The sequence below is a fragment of the Cnephaeus nilssonii genome (genome assembly GCF_951640355.1).
Source record: "Cnephaeus nilssonii genome assembly, chromosome: X".
NCBI classification, from domain to species: domain Eukaryota; kingdom Metazoa; phylum Chordata; class Mammalia; order Chiroptera; family Vespertilionidae; genus Cnephaeus; species Cnephaeus nilssonii.
Genome location: NC_137071.1, coordinates 72,344,142 through 72,356,679, shown reverse-complemented (window position 1 = coordinate 72,356,679; position 12,538 = coordinate 72,344,142). Strand labels below are relative to the sequence as shown.

Sequence of the window (12,538 nt, the reverse complement as noted above, 5' to 3'; positions counted from 1 at the left end):
AAAGAGATAATGGTAACTTGTATACCTAGAATAAAGGAACAAATAAAGAAAGGATAAAAATGAAGAGCCATTTTGAAATAGAAGTGGAGCGGGGGGAAATTGAGCATTTCACATTGAATAGTGTTGGTCTGTTCCTTCATGTGACACTGGTTTCCAGGTATGTAGAATAAAATAAGTTGCCCTAAGTTTTCTTCTGCTGAGAATAAAGACCACTAGGGTGAAGTTATAATGCTAATAAGAGTAGTATAAATACAATAAAACAATCCATTTGAAGAAGACAATTGGAACACTATAGAGTCATTCATTGGCATATACAGAAATAATATAGAAGCTTAAAAAACACACAATAGCCTTGTTGACCAAAGAACCATGGACTTGCCTATTACTGAGTTATTTCTACACATTCCATGAGGGCAGGTTCTCTCTCTCACCTTCTGCAAATTTTAATCTGGTCCCACTGCTATCACCACCTTATTTTATTTGTGTGTGTGTGTGTGTGTGTGTGTGTGTGTGTGTGTGTGTGTGTATCTGTTCTCTTTAAGAAATCATTGCACATTTGTAGAATGTAAAGTCTAAAATCCCCAAAGCCAGTATGCAAAACCAAAGAGAAAATACATCACAGAGTATGAATCTGCAAAGTTTAAGAGTTACTAGTTTGATATATTAAGTGGTCACTCATGAGAACAGTGCTAACATTAATAGGCATTATGGGTAAGTGTTAAGAGCGTTTACTTAGGTCTCACTACTTGTAAAATGCTTACTAGTTTGGTTAAGTTATATGATTTATCTGAGCCCAAATTCCTCATTTAAAAAATGGAGAAATAGACATTTCTCCAAAGACATACAAATTACAAATCAACACAAAAAGTGCTCAACATCATTAGCCATTAGAGAAATTCAAGTCAAAACCACAATGAGAAACCACTATATACCCACTAGAATAAGTATTATCTTATCTGATAATAGACAAATATGCAAATTGACCATACCTCCGACACACCCACAAGCCACGCCCACAAGCCACGCCCACCACCCAATCAGAGCGAGTATGCAAATTAACCCAAACCAAGATGGCTACAGCCACAGAGAGCAAGGTTTTCTAGGTAAAAGAGGAAGCCAAGTTTTCCACCAGCCATTGCAGGCCTAAGCCTCCACTCAAGCTACAAAGTTTCTATTATAGAAGGTAAACAAATTCAAACAAATGGCGGCAGAACGGAGCTTGAGAGAGCAGGCCAGGGTTGCCGCCGGCAACAGGAGAAGCAAAGCTTTCCGCACACCCTGGCTGGGCCCACCCACTTAAGGTTACAAGTTTCAATTATAACCCCAACACAAATGGCTGCGGGCCTCAGAGGGAGCCCAAGGCTTGGCTCTGCTCCAGGCTACAAAGATTCGATTGTAGAAGGAAAATAAATTCTAGATACCAGGGCCTCCGCTTGCGTTGCCAGGGGGCGTGGCCCACCTGCAAACCACCACAGGCCCCTCGCTCAGGCCGCCCCATGCCCCAAGGGTACCCCACCCTGATCAGGGACACCCTTCAGGGCAAACCAGCTGGCCCCCACCCCTGTACCAGGCCTCTATCCTACCTAATAAAAGAGTACTATGCAGATTGATCATCACTGCAACACACAATATAGCTGCCCCCATGTGGTAAAGATTCTGCCCCCATGTGGACACAAGATGGCCACCACAAGATGGCCAGCAGGAGAGGGCAGTTGGGAGGCACCCGGCCTGCAAGGGAGGGCAGTTGAGAAGGACCAGGCCTGCAAGGGAGGGCAGTTGGAGGTGATCAACCCTGCAGGAGAGGGCAGTTAGGGGTGACCAGGCTGGCAGAGGAGGGAAGTTGGGGGCAAACAGGCTGGCAGCAGAGTGGGTAGGGGGTGATCAGGCTGGCCGGCATAAGCGGTTAGGGGCAATCAGGCAGGCAGGCAGGCAAGCAGTTGGGAGCCAGCAGTCCTGGATTGTGAGAGGGATGTCCGACTGCCCGTTTAGGCCCGATCCCACCAGGATCGGGCCTAAACGGGCAGTCGGACATCCCATGAGGGGTCCCAGATTGGAGAGGGTACAGGCTGGGCTGAGGGACAACCCCCCTCCGTGCACGAATTTCGTGCACCGGGCCTCTAGTTAAAAAATAAAATTAATAAATAACAAGTGTTGGCAAGAATTATGAAAAATTTGAATTTCCTTTTTTTTCTGGGAATGTAAAATTGTGTAGCTACTTTGGAAAAAATAATCTGACAGTTCCTCAAAAGGTTAAATATAGAGTGACCAAGTGACTCAACAATTCTAATCCTAGGTGTACACCAAGGGGAATTATAACATATTAGGGGCCCAGTGCACTAATTTGTGCACCTTGAAAGGAACTAAGGGCTGTGAGGCTGCAGTGGGCACAGGAATAGGTCTTGGACCATTCTCCATGCCCCCACCCAGCCCCTCCTGCCACAGCCCTTGGTACCCTGTCTGTCAGCAGCCCTGCTTCCACAGCCACCGCTCCCATGTGCTGATAGGGCCAGCCTCGTTCACACCCACTGACAGCATGGTGCGATTGATGCCAACACCAGCAGCTGGTGCGAGCGGGGCCAATTGCCAGCAGTGGTTGGGAGAGGTGGCTGCCAACCCTGATCACCCCTCAGAAGCAGGGGGAGGTGGAGCAGCCCTGAGGGGCAATTGGGGCCAGCAGCCATTGCTCTCACCCACTGATGGCACTAAGCGATCAGGGCTGGTGCTGGGTGCCAGCAGCAGGTGTGAGCCACGGCTATGACACTGGCAGTGGGTGAGAACAGGGCTGGTGCTGGCAGCAGGTGCAAGGGATGGCATGCAAAAGCAAAGAATTTTCAGTAACCACCAGAGGCTTGCCCCAATGACAGCGACTGGTGTCCCACCTTGGTCAGGTGTTCCTGCTTACCTGCTCCACGATCCTGCCATGGCCAAATCCTAACCTGTTCCATGCTCTGCTGTCTGATGCCAATGCCTGCCATGTTCCACATGCACCCTCTGGTGGTCAGTGCACATCATAGTGACCAGTTGTTCAGTTGTTCCACTGTTGGGTCTATTTGCATATTAGCCTTTTATTATATAGGATGTTGATACAAAAGTTTGTACATGAATGTTTATAGCAGTCTTATTTATAATAACCAAAGAGCAGAAACAACCAAAATGTCTTGCAATTGATGAATGGATAAATAAATTTGGTATATCCATACAATGGAATATTACTTGGCAATAAAAGGAGATGAAATATTGGTATAATCTACATGTTTGAACCTTGAGAAAAATATGCTAAGTGTAAGAAGCCAATAACAAAGACACTATGTGGTATGATTTTATTTCTATTAAACATCCAGAACAGTCACATCCATAGACAAAGAAACTGATTAGTGGTGGCTTGAAAAAGAAGGTAGGGGTTGAGGTGGGGGACAAAGTAGTGACTGCTAGTGAGTATGGAGTTTCTGATTGGCAGGGTGAAATTCAATGAAATCGAATGTGGTGATAATTGCACAACACTATGAATATACTTGATATCACTGAAATGTATGATTTAAGTGGGTCAGTTGTATGGCCTATGAATATCTAAATAATGGGACAATAGGCGTGTTTATCTCATAGAATTATTGGGAGAATTGCATGAAATTATCTATATAAATTACTTAATATAGTGTTACCAATTGATAGTTCTACTACTACTATTATTAATACTATTACTAATACAACTAAGTAACATGATAATAAGTATTATTATTATTACAACAATTAATTAGTAGTAGTAGAACTATTAATATATAATACTAAATATTATTAAAATAACTAGAGGCCCAGTGCATGAAATTTCATGCACTGGAGGGGTGGTCCCTCAGCCCGGCCTGTCCCGTCTCACAGTCTGGAAGCCCTCAGGGTTGGGAGACGACCCAGTAATCAGAGGAAAGCGACACCCCATCACACCTCTACTGCTGCCACTGTGGACAACGCAAGCCTTGGCCAGCCCTGGTTACCTGAGCCTCAGGCGGCCCTGGGAGGCTTGGCAGCCACTATCTGAAGCTTGCCTGTGCCTCAGGTCGTCCCTGGGTGGCTGGGGGGCTGAGGGGACTGGGGGACTCCAGAGGCAGGCACACAGAGCAACTGGGCCCACCTGCCACCCTGTTGGGGCTGAGGGGACTGGGCACTGCCATCTTGTGGCTATGGGCACCACTATCTTTGAGGGCAGGGCAGTCAATTAGCATATACCCTCCTTCTTGGCTGTGGGCGCCACCATCTTTGAGTGTGGGGCAGTCAATTAGCATATTCCCTCTTTATTGGCTGTCACCATCTTTGTGATGGTGTGAGGGTCAATTAGCATATTCCCTCTTAATTAGATAGGACAATATCTACTAGTAGTAAAGTTATTATTAAATAATAACATTTCATATCCTATCTAATAAAGAGGTAATATGCAAATTGACCATCACTCCAACAGACAAGATGGCCGCCCCCATGTGGTCAAAGATGGCTGCCCCCATGTGGACACAAGATGGCCACCACAAGATGGCCAGCAGGCGAGGGCAGTTGTGGGCAATCAGGCCAGCGGGGGAGGGCAGTTGGGGGGGACCAGGCCTGCAGGGGAGGGCTGTTGGGGGGACCAGGCCTGCAGGGGAGGACAGTTAGGGGCAATAGGGCCAGCAGGAGAGTGGTTAGTGGGTGATCAGGCTGGCAGGCAGAAGCGGTTATGGGCAATCAGGCAGGCAGGCAGGCGAGCAGTTGGAAGCCAGCAGTCCTGGATTGTGAGAGGGACATCCCTCGAGGGGTCCCAGGTTAGAGAGGTTGCAGGCTGGGCTGAGGGACACACACCCCCATGCACGAATTTTGTGCACTGGGCCTCTAGAATAGTTATAATATATAATGTAGTTTTTATTATTATAATTAGTTTAAATTGTCCTTATTAGACTTACTGGGTTTTTTAGGATATAGTTTTGAGCCTAGATAATGTTATCATACTCAGTATACTATAATAAAAATACCACAAACCTTGGAGTCAGACAAATTTTTTTTGAAATACCATCTCTTCCACTTACTAATTTGTAGCCTCAGGAAAGTTATTTTACCTATCTAAGGCTGAGTTTTCTCATCTGAAAAAATGGTCTCAAAATACCAACTATTACTTTGCCTTCTTATGAGGAATAAATACTTTTGTTTCCATATGTGTAAAATCATGGTATTGGCATTAATGAAAAGGTGATGAAACCCCTTCAAGCTAATATTAGTATCTCAATAGAACATAAACTTCAATACCTCAAAATAATAAAATATGGATACATGTCTGGTCCACCATGTTACTCATGAGATGTTCATAATCAACCTGCAACATTACAGAAAAATGTTTAGTAAACTGTTAACTTTTTCTTTTCATTTTTAAGTTTCTCAAAAGAAGTACAACTAAGTTATAAAAAGTTGTACTAAGTAAGTAACCAGTTTTACTCTCAAGCATTAATACAACAGTGAACTCTCAAGGAGAAAGCTTGGCTCAGATTTGTCAAAGTTGTAAATAATGTACATGTTATATAATGTCGTAATAGAATGGTTTGTAGTTTGGGACAGCCAATGCTAAGCAAGGGCATTTTATCCTGAAAAAAAAAATTCTACAAGGAAGAGAGAATGCTGCCATGGACCAGCTCCAATTATGTGTAAGAAAGCTGAGTGAACTCATGATACCCTTCTTTTTCCTCTCCATTTATTTATTTATTTATTTATTCAAGATTAAATGAAGGTTTTCAAGGAGTTCCTTGAATCTAACAGGGTAAAAAAAACCCCACAAAAGTAATTCAACAAAATCTATTGCTACTACCATTATGTACACATGGATATATCAAGCCATGGCCCCAGCTAATGAAATGATCATATATTATTATTTGCATTGAGAACAATTCTGGTTTAACATTTTTAGCTCAGTTGCTTTGTGAATTGCTTTGGGTTGTTTATTCTATGACAAGATTAGGAAGAGTTGGCTAACTTAGCTAAACTAAAAAGACTCAAGGATACTATAATTTTTAGTATTTACTATATTGAAATGAATAGTAGACAATTTATTATTTCAAAATATTATATATCTGGAAATGTTTAACTATTCCCAAATAAATATAATATTTGGTTACAGAGATATGCCACTAAATTAAGTGAATGCAAGAGTATAAAACTGTTAATTTATGAGGTGTTGAAACAAAAAACTCACTCCTTTTTCCTATCTCTGTTTTGGCAGTTACTATATTGAAGTTTAATTCTTCTTATCCATCTGTGTTCCTCACTAGACTGAGAATACCTTAAGGTGGATAATGTTGCTTATTCACCTCTATATCTCCATGTGTAACACAGTGCTTGGCATCCACTATGAATACAACAAATGTTGTTTTTAGGTAAATAAAGTGTTAGAAAGATATATTTGTTTGAACAACTAATTACTTAATTTGGAATTCATCTAGTTATTTTTATCTTCTAATCATTAGTATTGCATTAAATATTATATTTTGCTTTATTCTCTTGTAGAGTCTTTTATAGTGGTCTTGTAAGGGACTTAATATAAATTTTAGTAGAAACTGATATGCTGGTGAAATTGATTTCTGGCAAAAATTAACACTCCTTAAATATATAGAGAAAGTTTGAGGCAGTAGCACACAACACTGTTATGAAATATGAATTTGAATAGCCTATAAAAATAAATTCTGAATGATATTAGAAGTAAAACAAAGGGAATTTTTATACTGAATCAGATTAATCTAGAGATTACCTATCTGGCCTTTTGAAACATGAGGTATTGAATTAGCTTGAACTAATCCACTGCTCTGAAGTTGTTGTTTTTTTGTTTTTGTTTTTGTTTTTTTTTATGCTTTAGGCCCCACAGGCCTTCTTTTGGACTCCTTGAACCAAAAATAGAAAGTAAATGGTGTTTATATTTATTTTATGCATAACATTTGCTGGCTTATTTTAAGTCTTAAAAAATGTCCAAGGAGGAAGTTATCATCAATTAGAAGGACAGAGCATACAAATTTACCCTTAATTGACATTAGATACCACATATCAAATCATTTTATCCACTCTTGTTTATGGCTTTTTCCAAGCTTCTGGGAGTCTTATAGTTTATAAAGCATGTATTTGGATTTGGTTAAAAAAAAGGCAGCATAGAAAAAAGGGTTTATCACACATCAATACATTTCAAGTGGTGCCATATTACTGTTATATTTTAATACTTTGGTATTAAAGTGTAATATAAATTAATATGTTGTCATGCAGTGTTATTTTATATTATAAAATATTAAAAATATTATGAAGTGGCCTTCCTTATTTGTTGTTATGGGCTTCACTTGAGGTCTATTTTGTAATATATAAGTATTGCTACCCCAGCTTTTTTTTCATTTCCATTTGCATGAAATATATTTTTCCATCCCTTCATTTTCAGTCTGTGTAAGTCCCTTGTTCTGAGGTGGGTCTCCTGTAGACAGCAGATATATGGGTCATCTTATCTTATCCATTCAGCCACTTGATGTCTTTTGATTGTAGCATTTAATCCATTTACATTTAAGGTTATTATTGATAGGTACTGGATTGTAGCCATTTCTATTCTTTATGCCTGCGTTTCTTCTTCCCTTTGTATTTCTTCTTTTACAACAGTTCCTTTAGCATTTCTTACATTGCTGGCTTGGTAGTGACAAGCTCCTTTAGTCCTTTTTGGTCTGTGAAGCTCCTGATTTCCCCTTTAATTTTGAATGATAGCTTTGCTGGATAGAGTATTCTTGGATTCAGTCTCTTGCTTTATATCACTTTGTATACTTCATTCCATCCCTTTCTGGCCTGATGTGTTTATGTTGAGAAATCATTTGATAATCTAATGGGAGGTCCCTTGTAGGTAACTCTCTGTCTCTCTCTTATAGCATTTAATATCCACTCTTTGTCACTAACATTTGACATTGTAACTACAATGTGTGTTGTATGGTTTTTTGTGTTCATCTTGTTTAGGACTCTCTGTGCCTGTTTGATTTTTTCTTCCCCAAATCAGGGAAGTTTTCTGTCATTATTGCTTCAAAAAGGTTTTCTAATCCTTGCTTCTCTTCTTGTCATTCTAGAATCCATATTATATGCATGTTACTTGATTTAATATCCCAAAGCTCACTTAGGCTCTCCTCCTGATATCTAATTTTTTTCCCTCCAATTCCAGTTCAGATTGGGTGTGTTTTTCTGCCCTGTCTTCTAATTCGCTAAATTGGTCCTCAGGGACTTCTAGTCTACTGTTGAAACCTTCCACTGTGTTTTTTATTGTAGCTATATCATTCTTTATTTCCTCTTGATTCTTATATAAGATAATTTAATCATCCAGCCAGTTTAGAAACTATACAATCCTTACTGCAATTTCTTTTTCTGACATACTGCATGCCTCTCTTTCATTTAGTACCTATCCTGGTGACTCCTCCGTTTCTTTCCTTTGAGGTTATTTTTTTTGTATCCCCATTTTTTCTCTCACCAAAGGATCTAGGTGCCAAGTCATGCAGGGCCAGTCGCTACAGCAGTGGCCTTGGCCAGAGGATCATGCTCTCTGAGACTCCCTGGAGTGCCCAGGCAAAGGGATGCACGGGGCCCAAGAATGAAGTGGCGGGCTAGACGGGTGGGTCACACAGTACCAGACTTGCCAGCGGGCCCTGTCTCTGGGATGCACGAGGTCCTGGGTTGAAGTGGTGGGATTGGCAGGCAGGACACGCAAGCTATTATGCTCAATTAATATTTGAAAAAGTAAGAAAGAGCATACAATGGAGTAAGATACTCTCTTCAATGAATACTGTTGGCAAAATTGGACAGATATATGCAAAAAAAATGAAACTAGACCACCAAATTACATCACACACAAAAATAAACTCAAAATAGATAAAGGACTTAAACGTAAGATGGGAAACCATTAAAATCTTAGAAGAATCCATAGGCAGCAAAATATCAGACATATGTCATAGCAATATCTTTAATGATACAGCTCCTAGGACAATGTAAACTAAGGAGAAGATAAGTAAATGTGAGAACATCAAAATAAACAGCTTCTTCACAGCGAAAGAAACCATCAAAAAAACAACAGGAAAGCCCAGTGCATCAGAGAACATATTTACCAATGTTATCTCCGCTAAGGATTTAATCTCCAAAATTTACAGGGAATTCACAACTTAACAAAAGGAATAAAAAGAATCCAATAAAAAAATGGGCAAATGACCTAAACAGATACTTTTCAAAAGAGGACATACAGAAGGCCAAGAGACATATGAAAACATGATATAAGTCATGAATTATCCAAGAGTTGGAAATCAAAATGACAATGGGGTACCATCTCACACCTGTCAGAATGGTTATTATCAACAAATCAACAAATGACAAATACTGGTAAGGATGTGGAGAAAAAAAATCCTCGTACACCGCTGGTGGGAATGCAGACTGTTGCAGCCACTGTGGAGAACAGTATGGGCTTTCCTCAAAAAATCAAAAATGGAACTCTCATTTCACCCAGCAATCCCACTTCTAGGAATATATCCCAAGAAATCAGAAACACCAATCAGAAAGGATATATGCACCCCTATGTTCCTAGCAGCACAATTTACAATAGCTACAACTTGGAAACAGCCTAAGTGGCCATCAGCAGATGAGTGGATTAGAAAACTGTGGAACATCTACACAATAGAATACTGTGTTGCTGTAAAAAAAAAAAAAAAAAAAAAAGAAAAGAAAAAGAAAGAAGGAACTCAGTATGGATGGACCTAGAGAGCATCATGTTAAACAAAATAAGTCAGTCTGCGAAAGATAAATATCACATGGTCTCATTCATTTGTGGAATATAATGAACAACATAAACCGATGAATAAAAATAGATCCAGAGATAGCAAAGCATGGAACAGACTGTCAAACCTCGGAGGGAAGGCAGGAGAGGTTGGGTGGGTGTGGTAAGAGATTAATCAAAGGACTTGTATGCATGCATATAAGTATAACCAATGGATACAGACAATAGGGCCTGAGGGCATGTGCTGGGGTGTGGGAGTGGCCAGGGAGAGTTCAGGGAGGGGGGAAAGAGACATATGTAATACTTTAATCAATATATAATAAAAAATATTGAAAATATATTTCCTGGAGAATCCAATGTGCCAACAATTGGGAAAATATGGCCTTTCACTGAAGAGGAGAACCGTATAATGTTTGAGAAGATAGGAAATTACATAGGGGAGAACTTTCAGCTGCTGGTCGACAGGCACCACATCACCTACTGTTTCAGGCTGCACACAACTGGATTTACTACATGAGTGAAAAGACTTTAAAGTTGGCCGACAACATCTCTGGTGACAAATTAGTGTCGCTGGGGACCTGCTTTGTAAAATTCACTAAAATGCATAAATTCTGGTTTCACATAACAGCTCTGGATTACCTTACACCCTATACCAAGTATAAAGTGTGGATGAAGCCTGGAGCATAGCAGTCCTTCTTGTATTGTTATCATGTGTTAAAATCTGTACTGGGTCGAATCACTGAAAATACATCTCAATACCAGGGAGTGGTGGTGTACTCTATGGTAGACATCCCTTTGGGTTTTGGGGTGGCAGCAAAATCTACATAAGACTGATGGAATGTAGACCCCATGGTGACTATGGTATTTTATTAATTGGGGAATATGTGCAACATAAAGAGACATTGACTTAAAAATAAATCATCGCAAGTACTATGGCTGTGTGGAAGGGCTTAGCTTTGTTTCCTGTGTCTGTGTAGTCTCCCCCATCATGTTGAATTTTGTCAACACTGTGATCTCTGCAGGACTTCTTAGTCTAATATTCTCTCTATTATGAACAAATTAGGCTGGATTATTATTAAGCAGAAATGGGTCAAAATGGCATTTTGGGTATTTGTGTTTGTGTTTGTTACTAAATAGAACATTGTGTTTTATATTTTCAATCTGAGGGTTTCTTATTATAGTAAAAGGTTCTAAATCATTGGAATTGAGGATAAGAATAGTTTATTGTTATCTGTGATAACACTGTTTTCTAAACTTATGGTATGAACACAACAGGTTTTATTTATTCATTAATAATATGAAAGATAGATATTGCTGCTGGGAATAGCAGGCCATGTCTGGGATTTTATAAATGAAATTTGTATAAAATACTAAGGGCAATTTATTCTGCTACTTTTCCTTATGGTACGTGCTATGTGGTGTGGAAGAAAATTTGGATTCTAGACCTAGTTCTAATATCTATGAGCTCTATGATGCTTTAGATGAATCATTAAACTTTAATGAGATTCATTTTCTACTGCTCCAGAAAACAACTTTAACCATCTACCTAAGAATGGCTTTTAGAATTAGAAATCATGACTTTAAAGTACCTAGCACAGTGCCTGGCAAATGGCAGGTGTTGAACAAATGGTGAGAATTATTTTTATGTTTCATATACTGAGTGTTTCTACTACTAAGAGTAGGTTCTAATGAGTATAATATTTTGTTTTTTCCCCCAAGGTGTTTGTGGATCTTTCTTTTTACTGGATGGTGTGATTTCAGGTTGAATATTATTTTCATCAACTTAGTTTCCTAAAACATTTCCCTTATGACCCTTTACTTACCTTACTGGACTAAATAAAAAGCACTAATCAGAGATCATGAAATAATTGACCTCCTCCTTCATTCTTCCCTATGCTTCCTGAAATCATTTTTAGAATTATTAAAATATTTTAATGAAAATCATTTCACAGAGAAATATGTTTAAAACTACCTGTATTGTAAAAACGGTTTTCCTAAAGAATATACTGTTTATTTTAAATTCCAAAGGTGGCATCTCTAAAATTAAAACTTTTTTTTTAACAACAACAAAAAAAATAAATTTCCTTCCAACTGCTAAAAAAGAATTAGTCCTGATGGAGGAAATATTTATTTATTAAATTAAAAGCTAAATATACTTTCAGAAAGAGAAAATAAATAAATGAAAGATAACAGTACAAAATTAGATTTTTGTATGTTCTGAACATTGCATTTGTTTTTATATTTTATACATTACCACTGGCAGTTGCAGCTGAATTTGCTTGCACTGTGAGAACAATAGTTTTCAGATTATTTTGTTAGGAACTTCTTTATCATCTCAAAATATACAGTTATTTGGTTAAGATTAATCTTCTTTCAGTATTACACTGTGAACACAATTTAGCAACAACCAGTCATCACTATTTCAGCAAAAAGTATGTAAATTTCTAGAATCTTCTAGATGCCTAATAGAATACACTATATAGTATGGAAAGTAAAAATGTTTATTTTCCTCGAGAGACAACAAAATATCTGTACCAATGCCAACTTCATACACTAACAAGTATTTATTTCCACTGAAAATTTTCATTTACTGCATTGACTTTAGAAATATGCAGAAGAGAGAACTGAATGTAACTCTCAAATAAACACATGGACAATTATTTCAGAGCCTGTTTGCTTTATTTTAATGTATACTTTTATTATTGATAGTATTATAGATGTCAACCATTTACCCTCACCCTTTTACCCCTCTCCTCCAAAATCCTACCCACC

At 38.8% G+C, this 12,538-nt stretch overlaps 1 protein-coding gene and 1 pseudogene across 2 annotated transcripts in view; one reads left to right on the top strand and one right to left on the bottom strand.

The window, feature by feature from the left end:
• IL1RAPL2 (interleukin 1 receptor accessory protein like 2) overlaps positions 1-12,538 on the bottom strand; it is a gene marked incomplete at both ends in the record, with an annotated part of 1,477,463 nt that overhangs the window by 384,425 nt on the left and 1,080,500 nt on the right. The window lies entirely within an intron of this gene.
• On the top strand, positions 708-10,677 carry LOC307096018 (60S ribosome subunit biogenesis protein NIP7 homolog; annotated as a pseudogene). The gene is made up of 2 exons: positions 708-711; positions 10,117-10,677. The product of its transcript is annotated as a 60S ribosome subunit biogenesis protein NIP7 homolog (transcript).